The sequence below is a fragment of the Rhipicephalus sanguineus genome, chromosome 9 (genome assembly GCF_013339695.2).
Source record: "Rhipicephalus sanguineus isolate Rsan-2018 chromosome 9, BIME_Rsan_1.4, whole genome shotgun sequence".
NCBI classification, from domain to species: domain Eukaryota; kingdom Metazoa; phylum Arthropoda; class Arachnida; order Ixodida; family Ixodidae; genus Rhipicephalus; species Rhipicephalus sanguineus.
The window spans coordinates 39,989,649-40,002,651 of record NC_051184.2 but is presented as its reverse complement, the minus strand read 5'-3'; the positions used below and the strand labels follow the sequence as shown (position 1 = coordinate 40,002,651).

Sequence of the window (13,003 nt, the reverse complement as noted above, 5' to 3'; positions counted from 1 at the left end):
CGATATGGGTGAGTGGCCCTCACCTACGCAGTTGTCCTTATTTCTTTCTTTTTTCTTTTTCAGGGTTATCTCCAGTGATGGCGCTTCGCGCCATCTTTCTCAATTTTCCCGCGCTTCCAACGTTCTCGCTCGCGCTTGTTGTGCGCCTCCTGTCACCACTGCTATTTCTATCCGCCCTGAGTTCTTCAGTCCCTTAAATCTCCTATAGTACACGGCCTTTCGAACGCTTCTTCCTTCTACATTTCAAGAAGACAGATTCTTTCGTTCCTGGCAGTCGGTATAATTCGAAAAGATTGCGTTTCTATTTTTGGTGGCACGAGCACCGAGCGAAATTTTTGTTTCTCTTCTAAGCACATACGGTCGAGAACATCCGATGGTTTTGCGAATAATTGTAAAAATCTTCTAAAGAATGGAAATCGATAGTTCTATTTCAAGTTAAGAGTTACATTAGTTACATATAATATCGCAGCATAACTTTACTTGAGATAACGGCCAATTAACCGTCTGGATGATTAATGAAAGTTAATTGATTCAGTTCGTTGAATTTGGGAGCGGCAGAGATCGTTGCGGCGCGTGGCGGAGTGGATCTCAACCACGCACTTCTTTCTACATGGCCTCTGCGATCAGCTTGTGCAGCACGACCAAACGCAAGATTAACAGTAGGAATGCACCAGGGTATACGAACGTCGACGCGCTAGTACCAGTACCAGACACCTAAGTCATGAATTAGGGCCGCCTGAAGATTTTTCTTTTGATAATACGAAGCCATCTCTGCGGTTAGTAGCACCTTTTTGCGCCAGTGTTCCATAATCGGTAACTGCTTAAAAAACACGAAAAAATATGAAGGAAAGAAGTGTTAACTTTAAGGGCTCATTTTTCTTTGTTATACACAATATTAATGAGCACTAACAGACAATAATGCCAAGGAAGTATAGGGGATGTTATTAGTAGTAAATGTAAGCTAGGTAAATGTGAAGAAAGAAAGTGGACGAAAAGATAACTTGCCGCGGGCAGGGACCAAACCTGCGACCTTCGCAGGTTCGGTCCTTAAAGTTAACACTTTTTTCCTTCATTCGTAGCGAGGGTCTCGTTCTGGCAGACTTGATGCTTTCAGGCGGTATGCGAGGGATTGCTGGTCAGCTGCCAGCTCGTAATATGTTCACGTGCTACGTGATGCCAACAGGCAGAAAAAGAGTGTTCCACACTCGCCGTCATTGCTACTGGCGGCGCTGACTGACGCTCCCACGTTTAATGTACATATATACCCTATAAAGTGGACGGGGGGATGGCCTCCGTGGTAGCTCAGTTGATAGAGCATCGACGCGTTATTCGAAGGTCGCAGGTTCGGTCCCTGCCCGCGGCAAGTTATCTTTTCGTCCACTTTCTTTCTTCACATTTACCTTACATTTACTACTAATAACATCCCCTATACTTCCTTGGCATTATTGTGTGTTAGTGCTCATTAATATTGTGTGTAACGAAAAAATATATGTTACATTGTATAGAAAACTACTCGTGTACAATTTGAAAGGGTAACTCTTAGTAAGGGAAGAGGCTTGGTAGCAATAAACGCGGCAGAAGATCTTGCAGTGACGTCACGAAGCTCCGTGACATCACGTGACACAACGCGGTGCCGCGTTGAAGCTCCCTCAAACGACTTTCCTTGTGTGCGTATGTCTTGCAGTTTCAGCGGCTACAAATTTCCATGCCATACCGTCACTGCCTGATACCAAACGTCACTAAATGCAATTTATTTATTGAATTCCGTGACTAATTAGTCAATTACGCGTTCGTATTTCTCGTGCAACGAAATGTCCGTTAGTTTGATTAATCCAGGAGTTGGACTAGAAACGTCCCATGCGTCACGTTGGGGCCTCATACATTTTTGGCACACTTGGGACTTCAAATCATTTTACCCTATTTGCATGATTGTCGCGCGCCCCCGCTTGTAACGGGCAGGTAATTTTGCATTAGGAAAATGAAAAAAAGAACGATGCCGATTTCGTTTATGAGCCCGATTCTAACGCGAGCACAAATTTAAGGGCTACATATAGCGCAAAAAAAAAAAAATAGTAATAGTGTGCGCGTTAGAATCGTGAAAAAACAGTAGTTGGACGTGTCTCATTATAATGAATAAACGACCGCTTTTTTTTTTCCTTTATCTCTGTGTCAAGCCTGTGTCTTGTTCATTTTTTTAGCTGTTTTCATCGAGACACCCAGTACAAACCAACGTCACGTGTCACGGAAATACTGAAGACGCAACAATGATATATCGAACTGCTTGGTGCCGTACTTTTAAGTAGCGAAGTTAGCCGCCTTGACAGCTTTGTCACTGCATTTATCAAAATTTTCGCTTCATCCAACTTATCAGTTTTCATTACGCTCTCCCCGCACCTATATTTCTCCGCAGCTTTTATGGGCTCGTGCGTGTTATCGCTGTCAAACCAAAACGTCACCTTAATCATTATATTTTCTTTCGCTAACACTCCTGTCCGGACGTCAATCTTCCATAAAGAGATAACCGCTTCCGGCATAGATGACAGTCCCCTGTCATCGTCTCTGATTTGTGAAGAGCGCACAAAACCGCAACGTCGCAAAATGACGTTAACTGGCGTTAACGCTACCTGACTAATGGTCTAAGCTGACGTACGCTACCTATAACTGTAGTGACCCGGTAAATATCGTGTGTGTTATACGTTTTCCCGTGCGTCACAGCTCACTGCACAGATTATTCGCTGATGACGGCATTAACTGGTGATGATGATGATAATGATGATGTTCAGAATTTTGACCTCCTAAGCCCTCGATGATCGCATTGAACGTGCTGCAGCTATTACGTGAACATTGCTTCATTCGCTAGAACTACAACTCCTAAGTCTACCCGTGTATTGCCTTTCAGCCTTCTCCAGACATTCCAGTGTTTATTATCCGGATTCTTTACACTTTCACTCGAACATGTTCTGACAAGGACTATCCAAAAGGGTCGCAGGATCGAATCCAAGCCGCGGCGGCCACATTTCGATGGAGGCGAAAACGCTCGAGGCCCGTGTGCTTAGATTTAGGTGCACGTCAAAGAACCCCAGGTGGTCGAAACTTCTAGAGCCCTCCACTACCACGTCTCTCATAATCATATCGTGGTCTATGTCAATAATCGTGCTATTTGAAGTGGTTAACTCTTCTAACCATCGTTATCCCCTCCAGCAGTCATTCGCCAGATTTTGCAGTTCATCAAACAGCTAGCGTAGTTTTTCCCTCTTTCTTTTCATATTTTTTTACGATTGAAGGTGACCCACTCCTCGCAAGCAGATTTTTATTTCTGTTTTTATCCTTATTTGGTCTTCAGATTTCTATGTATGACAAACTCCTTATGCTAATCATGGTTTCCACGTAGTATACATAACGGCAGTCCCAGTGCATGTTATAAACGTAATGCAGTCGATAAACCTACGGCTGGATAAAACGGGCCCCCTTGCCCTTGAAAAATTCAGGGGCGGGGAAGAGGTCGAGGGTACGAGAGGACCCTCAAACCCTCTACCAACTGACCTTCTTCTTTTCTTCAAAGTTTATGCACAAAAATATTAGTTGTTTTTTTTTTTTTCTTTCATCACCTACAGCAAAACCACATTTGCATTTACCTGAAAAAACTAGTGGTTATCGGCCAAAAATTTTACGTCGACGTTCAACTGGATCGATAGGTCAAAAAAAAGAGATAAAAAAATTAGTGGAGGTGCCGGGGATCGAACCCGGGGCCTTTCACATGCAAAGCGAACGCTCTACCACTGAGCTACACCCCCCCGACGCACGCACGCGCCATGAAGCGCGCGCGCCAAACGGCAGGCAGTCGCATATCTTGTTCAACAGGACGTCAGCAATACGCATCATTCACTTGTTCAAAACTTCATAGCAATTGCTCCGTCTCTTTCTTTCCTATCAGAGTTTGAATTGTCGTTTCTCTATTTGTCTCCGTTTTACTAATTGTCGCAATAAGCCTCGTCTGTACAGCGGGGGCGTACCAATAAATTTTTTTCAGGTGGGGTTGAACCACCCTTTAGGTAGGTTCGTGCATGTGTTTGTAGTGTGCGTGTGTGTACACATGCGAAATTGAACATTTTCGCAGAGGGAATTTGAACACCCCCCCCCCCTGCCGGGCTACGCCAAAGCTTAGAGGCTACCATTGCCTGTAAAGCATTACGGCCGCCACTGGCGTACCAGGGGGGAGGGGGATGTTGGGGCGTTCACCCCACCCCCTTCTTCCCAAAAATTTTTCAATTTTGCATGTGTATTCGACGCCGTGGACTCAGATCAGGCATGCTTAACAGTAATATTTACAGCAAATAACAATAATTTCAACAGAATAAAAAAAGATCAGACGATAAATAGCTAACCATAGAAAGGACTATTAGCATATTCATTTGAGGAGAAACGTAAGCAGGTCAAAATAATCGACCTTCAAAGTAGCTGAGCGAGTTTGCTGCTGCCATCTACGTGAGAACGGTCGAATCAATTCACCGCAAGATCAACAGCTTCCGAGACTCGCAATGCAGCGGCACAGCACCAATTTTGCATTCGCATTACTAGAGGGCGCTAGAATAGTATCGCTCTTCGAATAAGATAACTGCTGAAGGTTCAGTGATAATGTAACCGTTCAAAAGCAGGTTGACCGTAGCAAATTGGTGGTGGTGGACAGGTAGGGGGAAGGAAGCTGGAAGGCAGAAAGCAGGGAAGTGAATCAGAAGCAGAAAGACGTTTGGTTGGCTACCCTGCGCTGGGGGAACGGGAAAGGGCAGGGCCTTAGCCACCAATATTTTTCGGCTACAAATACAAAATTGCCGAAGGGGGTTTGGACTCCCCCAAACAACCTCCCTGTCTACGCCACTGCAAAGGGGAACAAAATGAGGAGAGGGTGAGGAGGGTCTGAAAGAAATGAGTGATGCATTCACCGACGCGTTCATGATTGGACACGTCCGGGTGAAAGAGTTGTCATGATCCTGTCGCTCATCAACAAAAGTGGCTTCACAACCGTGTAAGCTTACGAACGACGAAGACGGTATTCTCGTAAAAGCGGCCGATATTCCTTTGTCATGTATCCACGCACACTGAGAGAGAGAATAACACGTTTATACATATGGTGTTTTGTGAGAAGATCGGTGAGTGGGACCCTTAGTCCCGGACCCCATTGGCCCGGGCCGCTGCCCTCGTACCTTTCACGAGGAACTCTTGGGTCTGAAAGCGCAAAATCACCACGGCGCCCTCTAGTAATGCGAGCACGAAGCAAGCTGGCGCAATTGCGTCGACAGTCTCGAAGGCTGTTGGTTGTGCCCCGTATTAATGCGATCATTTTTTCATAGGTGGCAGCATCTAATGGGCCCGATGATTTTTCTCCTTCAGATTAAGAGTTTTTATTCGTGTATTTCTACTTGCCATACCGCCATACTACACCTCCAGGTCATCGTCGCATTATCCCACATCAGCAAGCAAAATTTTCTTTTACAATTAGTTATAGTTATGCCGGGGTTTTTTTCTTACTATCTTTACGCAGTTTGGATCTCTCATACCAACGAAACCCTACGAGAGTGAAATGTTATCCCGTAATAATATGATTGTTTTCGACCTTTTCCTACTGAGCCGCTTTGCTTGTAGATATCGCTGTAACAATAACTATGCGTTACACCACGGCGTCTAACCTAATTGGGGCGGTTAAGGAAAAAAACATGGCTGATCCCTCTGTCATAGGAATCGGTATAACACGAAAGTGAAACGTGTCTTCACTGACGTAGTTGAGCGTTTGTTGTGCATTCTTTCGCCCCAAGGGCGAAGGAATAAATGCTGCAGCAATAAATTGTAATGTTACGCGAAGAACGGCAAGCAGCTCGAAACTTGCAACGCGCTGCTCAAGCAGAAAGGACGCACGGAACGAACATACACAGGATGAGAGCGAACTGTCACATTTGTAACATTTCTGCGTGAGCACCGCGCTCCTTTCGCAAAAGCGGCCGCTGCAGTGGGCCAAGAGACCTTCGTGCTCTCAACGCAAGACGTACGAACCACCGCGATCACGAGATAAGCGCACGCACGAGCGACCACGCCCTGTAGAGGCGGGCGCTCGTCGCGACGGCGGCAACTTTTAAAGTGGTCATGAACCACTTTTCCAAGTATGATCTAATGACCTCAGTATCGGAGTGTACTGCCTCCCGAATCGATTGCCGCAAAAATTTCTCGAATCCGTCACGAATCAGCGGAGTTACGGGGGTTTGGCGCACGCTCCCAGCGCTTTCTCTCTTTTCTCATGCCGACGAGCGCACTGGAAGCTAGACAGGGAGGGATGGCATGGGGGAAGGAAGTTACGTCAGCGCGCGTCATGAAACGCGATCGCTCTCCCGCTATGATTCGCTTGCGCGAGTGCGGCCACCGTGTACTGAGGAGTGCGGCGCCGGCAAGTGGCGGCACCCCGCGGCAAGAAGTGCATCTGATCCGAACGCCGCTCTCGATTTACGTCGGCTATCGGCCAATAAGCATGCTATGTCTCTTGCGACGTAAACTGACAGATCCGCGACGTAAACGGACAGACGCCCCGCCCACCGACGAGAGTGAGAACCGGCCTCTGTTTGAAAAGAGGGTGCCTGGGGAAACGGCAACTGCGCGCTCCGCTTGAGGACATTACGCGGCGCGCACGACTGTAATATTTGGCAGAGCAGTTCATAGCCGTGTCAGCTTTCCGCAGGATGTGTTTTTTCAACCAGCCAAAGGGGTGCTTCATGACCCCTTTAAAGCGCGCTCTTCGAGCCTTTCGCGCCATCGCGCTACTCAAAACAAAAACACGCTGTAACACGGATCTCTGAGTATCGCCACCGGCAAATGGTGTATGTAAATAGCTCGCCGTTAGCCTTGCGACGAGCGTGCCGTCCGTAGCCGAATCGTTTCGCGCTGCGCGCTGCGGAGTGAGGAGTCGTGAGTTCGATTCCCGGTGACGGAATTTTCTCTTCTGGTTTTTTTTCTTTGCCCACTGTTGGTCTATATATTTTACAACGTCATATCCATGACGGAAATACGTCAGTGGAGCCGTGGTGGACCCCGGCATAAAACACTTTCGTGTTAAAAAAAACATGGTTGATCCCTCCGTTATAGGAATCGGAATAACACGAAAGTAAAGTGTGCCCTTACCGAAGTAACTGAATGTTTGCTGTACATTGATATAAGAGAGTTTTCACAATGTATATTGATGTCTGACATCCATGGCACAGTTTAACGTGGATGATCGGTGGTACATCTCCACTTTGATGATCGGTGGTACATCTCCATCCCGACGACTAACGTCCATTTTAAATGATTAAACAAACCCTTGTGGTAGCTGTAGTAAACGGTGAAAGCGTAATCAGAGAACGAGGTGTGATAGCCAGAAGAGCGTCGCATATTGGACGCAGAACTTGGTCGCCATCACGCGGCATGTTAAAATGTGATTGAACACCACGGCCGGACTAGAGGGAAACGCAAAGCGCGTCGCGCCGCCCCGGTAGCCCGGCCGCGAGTTTTCTCGGGGCGAGCGCGTGAGCAGGGAACGCGGCGTTACAGCCAGGTGAGGCAGGCGCGCGTCGCAGATATTTTTGGTTTTTATTAGCGTGATGCTATGAGCGAGGCCGACGCTTTTACGACGCTTGGGATAAGATCGCCACCTCACGGCGTGTTAAGGCATTGACAAAATTGGAATTATATTGAAAACGCGCCGAAAGGGACGGACGTGTAACGCTTTGCATGTGCTAATCGCGAAGGCCACAGTAATGACGAATTACTTTACTGTACCGCTCCCAGAGGGCAACACCACCCCGCCGACCGGGTGACTGGTAGATATAAGAGGCGCGTTCGTAACGCCTCTGGAGTCTGTGACCGTGGCGCAGTTGAGAGCGTGCCCGGCATCTGTTGTTGCGGACCGAGCGGTCGTGGGTTCGATGCCCGTTGACAGAACTTTTTTCTTTGCCATCTGATCGTGTAAAATTTTTCGACGTCATTTCCGTGACGGAAATACGTCATTGAGGTCTTGGTGGACCCCGGCATAAAACACTTTCGTGTTAAAAAAATGAAAATGTGGATAGTGGCTCAAGATATCACACTCTATTCTTGTCTTATAGCAACGGTACTTCAACAGCAGGCAGCTTCAAAATGATGCGCAGAGCTGAGTAAAGTATTTTAGGCTCATTTCTTGTTTCTGCCGTTCATTGGAGTGCGACGTTCCGACATTACGTGTGTCGACCTGGCCTCGAGGGGTGTAGCCACGATTTTATTTCAGTGTGGGTCTTGCGCACGAAGGCGGCTTGTGGACGAAGTGATCATCTGACGACGGCCACTTCTCGCACAGTGCACGCTGCGACTCGCGTCACCTGCGGCTGCACCACGGGCTGGATGGTGGCTACCGTGATAGTTCTCACTTCGCACACTTGCACTTGCTTCAGGCTGGGCGGTGCGCGGCAGACCACCACGGGCGATGGCCGGCGCTGCGATCGAGGTGTTGGTGCCTTCTACACGAAAGGACAGGCCACAGGTGCATGGAGAAAATGCGAGAGCAACCGCTGCGTTAATTTCTGCACATGCAAACACACACACGTACATACATGCCTATAGATAGATAGATAGATAGATAGATAGATAGATAGATAGATAGATAGATAGATAGATAGATAGATAGATAGATAGATAGATAGATAGATAGATAGATAGATAGATAGATAGATAGATAGATAACGGTGCGGGCACGTGGGCGTGCCCGCACCATTACATTTTCCTCTTCATTTTTTGCCCATGCAGCATCAGATTGGAGAGGCCTTTCCCGGAACATTGCAGCTATCACTATTCCATCAAACGTCTTGGACAATGTAACAAGTTTTCTTTCCGATTGATGAAACCTGGTTGTACTGCAATCTCGCCCCTTATGTAATACCCCGTTGAGAGGCCTTTAAGGAAATAAAGTGAGGTGATGTGATGTTATGTGACATTATTATTGGCAATGTATACACGTCACAATGGGTCACTAGAGTTCAGATTTACTACGTTTTATCGTATCGCGGAGCAGTTCTCCTTCTATCTCTCCTTTTTGCTTTGTTCAAGCACGTACGTGTGCGCACATTATCTTGATGCCATTTCTTACACGATTCTTCCTTACTGCATTTATTCATTCGTCACCTTATACACTTTCTTTGGGTGGCAGCTGTATTTGCGCTTTGTACTTTGTAATTTTCCTTTGTGCATGTTCTCCAAAAGTGTGCCCGACTAGCGCAGACTTCTGGTTTGCAGTACTATCTATCTATCTATCTATCTATCTATCTATCTATCTATCTATCTATCTATCTATCTATCTATCTATCTATCTATCTATCTATCTATCTATCTATCTATCTATCTATCTATCTATCTATCTATCTGTCTGTCTATCTGTCTGTCTATCTGTCTGTCTGTCTGTCTGTCTGTCTGTCTGTCTGTCTGTCTGTCTGTCTGTCTGTACGAATGAATGAATGAATGAATGAATGAATGAATGAATGAATGAATGAATGAATGAATGAATGAATGAATTACCTTCTTTCAGCAGCCCCCGCAATACCGTTGCAGACAGCGCCTGCACCAGTAGATGCAGCAGCACAAGATCACGATCATCACGAAAAGTGGTATGAGGTTGTAGAGGATGGAGGAGACGCTCTCGCCCGTTCGGACGACTTCTGTCGACTGGGTAGGCGCCAGCGTGGTCGCACGACCGTAGTAGTTAAGATCCGTGTACATCGCCACTTCGTGCTGTGCCTGCAGTAAACGAGTGAACTGCGCAATTAATCATCATCGACCCGACCAAATCCACTGTATAATTAGCATCTTCGCCAGAGATGTGCACTCCATTCTTTTTCGTAATTCTGCTGAAGGAACATCGTGGTCGCTAGCTTGGACTGAGTGTTCCAAATTAACTTAAAGCCGCATCCCTCGATGTTGCTTCTTTTTGCTGGGCGACTAACCACACGAAGTAGTTAAACGTTTTTCACGCATTAATGCGAATTTTTGGACATTGTTAGTTCGGCCATCGTATTTGGACAGTGCTATCGTCATGGCTATGTCGTGTCGTTGCACGCTGTGTTCTCTTTCATTCTTTCTCACCCCCTTCTCCCTTCCCAAATACAGGGTAGCCAACCGGAAATATGCTCTGGGTAACCTCCCTGTCTTTCCTTTCTCATTCGTTCATTTCATTTATTTACACCTTCACAGAGCAGACGGCATAAGAAGAAAAAGCTCAGCGGAGCTTGACTGGTTGTTTTACAGTTCAGTGTCACGCAGTGGCAGTACGCACATTCTGGGAAAAAGAACCCCAAATTGAGAACATTCATTATTCCACATAGTCATCGACGTATGAAGTAAAATAGCACTCACATTACTTCAAGGCCACTTTACTATCTATCTATCTATCTATCTATCTATCTATCTATCTATCTATCTATCTATCTATCTATCTATCTATCTATCTATCTATCTATCTATCTATCTATCTATCTATCTATCTATCTATCATCTATCTATCTATCTATCTATCTATCTATCTATCTATCTATCTATCTATCTATCTATCTATCTATCTATCTATCTATCTATCTATCTATCTATCTATCTGTCTGTCTGTCTGTCTGTCTGTCTGTCTGTCTGTCTGTCTGTCTGTCTGTCTGTCTGTCTGTCTATCTATCTATCTATCTATCTATCTATCTATCTATCTATCTATCTATCTATCTATCTATCTCGAACCTGACCACAACATATCGTCGTAACTGGGCAGCGTAGTAAAAAGAGTTACACTTTGGAACATCAGCTGAGTATTCACAGGTATCAATTGACAAGGCTGACAGGGTGCTCGCTTATAACAACGCATCCATATAAGGCGCTCTTGTCGTAACTTGTGGACTGCTTTAACGCTCGCAGGGAGTTAAAGGGTCCATAAACCACTCCGAGCACAGTGGTCTCTTTCTCGCCTTCGCTACCCTTCCTACAGGCGCTGTCTCCTCTTCACCGCTTATTTCATCATAAAACACATGGACAATGTCAGCGCCTAGTATTTCGCGCGTTTCGGCTGCACGCTGTTTTCTTTGCCTGCGCAGTCGAAAACGAACAAAACGAAGTGAGATCAGTTGATTGCGCACGATGGTCATGCGAGACGAGGCAGAACGGGCATGCGACTGCATGACAAAGTAGGGTAGGAGACAATTCGCAACTTATGTACCTCGCATATGAACCAATCAAGAGGCTATTTCCTCATGACGTCGCGTGAACGGACTGCTGGCGTCGCGAATCCTGCCGAAAAGACGGGAAATGGCAGGAGAGAGAAAAAAGCGCCCGTTCTTTGTATTTTCAGTGGTTCTTTAAGGGTCCTTTAAGATTGAGGTTTGGAACGACGTTACGATTGCCCCGTGGCCATGATTTATTGATTTACCCGAATCACTGCAGCGTCTGTCTCAAAGCCGGAAGTGTTTATGATCAATCACTCGAGGGGATGGGGGTGGGGGGCAGCTGTATAATTTCGATCATGAAGCTTCGTGTACTGTGATACAGCATAGCGGGTAATCTTACCTGCACGAGTTGTCAACGGCGTCCCAAGTTGATTCTAGCTGACCGCGGAGAAGCTCGACTGATCATGTTGGCGAATTAGACTTCACTCTATACTCGACTTTAATATGACAGATTAGCGCTTGATTGATTGCCCATATCGCACACTGTGCGCTTCTGCATCGATATGTTTTGAAACATGCGGGCGCTGCTTCCTACACAGCTCTCCATCGGCGATTGGGTCGCTGTCACATCGCTTTTGTGCAGCGCTGATAAAGATTGCGTCATCTACTGACCACAATTGTGTTAGATTGCTGAGAACGGTTCTCAGTCGTGCTGAATTGGAGGCCTCGTGGGGTCGTTGACGTACTTATCAAACGCTTGAAGGTATGTTTAAGTCGTACGTTTGAAGCGCTTCGACAAAATGTACGTGATTGATCACGACGATGATAAGGACTGTATTGTTACGCCAGATAAAGAGGCCCCCTACGCCCCGTCCCCGGCACACAGGCATGGGTGACGGGGACCGGTGTAGGCATCGGCCGAGAGCCCTTGGGCTTTGACAGATTCCTTGGCTCCCTGGACGGCCCAAAGTTGGACTTCTAATGCTGAGATCAACAGAGCCGCCTCCCAGCACATGGACGAGCTAGGATAAGCGCCATTTTATAAAAAGGACGTCCACAGCATTGGCGCAGCCACACTTTTTCTTTTTTTCCCTTTGTTTTTCGTTTTTTTATGGGAGGGGGGGGGGATATCAACGTACATAGATGTCCCTACTTACATTTATGAATGGTTGCGCATGTGTTTGTATGCGTGTGCGCACATATACACATGCAGATTGTAAGCATTTCGGGAAGACGGGAAGGGGGAGAGGTGTACCCCCCAAACAACGCCCATGTGTATACATCACTGGCCCACAGTGTCGATGCACCCTTTCATCCATGCCGTCCTTCGCCTCTCCGGTAATCGGGCACTAAAAAAAAACTCACAGGGTCTCTTATGCATTGGCCTAAGACGACTCGAAGGCGAAAGCCATCTTCTTCTTTGATTGCGATAGCAATTATATGGACAGCCTCGGCTGGAAAATATCCGTCCCCGTCGCCGTCATGCACCGTATATGTATAAGTATGTATATATATAAAAGCCCCAAAGAAAAATAATTCAGAAAAATGCTTCCGAAGCGCGGAATCGAACCAGGGACCTCTTGCTCCGCAGCGAGTGGCGCTAGCCACTACGCCACGGAACGCAGGTCCTCCACGTAGCTAACGGCGAGCGTTATATACACACCCATTACCGCTGGACGGACTCAGAGATGGCCGGCCCTTATAAGCGTTTCTTCATTACCAGCGAGATGGCGCTAGTAGCGCGACGGGCGCATTTAAAAGTCGTCGGCGAGCTAGCTAGCTTCTTATATTTGCGCAAGGAGAACCTTGGCCTTCCGCTGTCT

The 13,003-nt window shown here is 46.7% G+C and overlaps 1 non-coding gene across 1 annotated transcript; it reads right to left on the bottom strand.

The window, feature by feature from the left end:
- Positions 1–3,722: 3,722 nt before the first annotated feature.
- On the bottom strand, positions 3,723–3,794 carry Trnaa-ugc (transfer RNA alanine (anticodon UGC)). Its single transcript has one exon. It is a non-coding gene; the product is annotated as a tRNA-Ala (tRNA).
- Between the last annotated feature and the right edge of the window lie 9,209 nt (positions 3,795–13,003).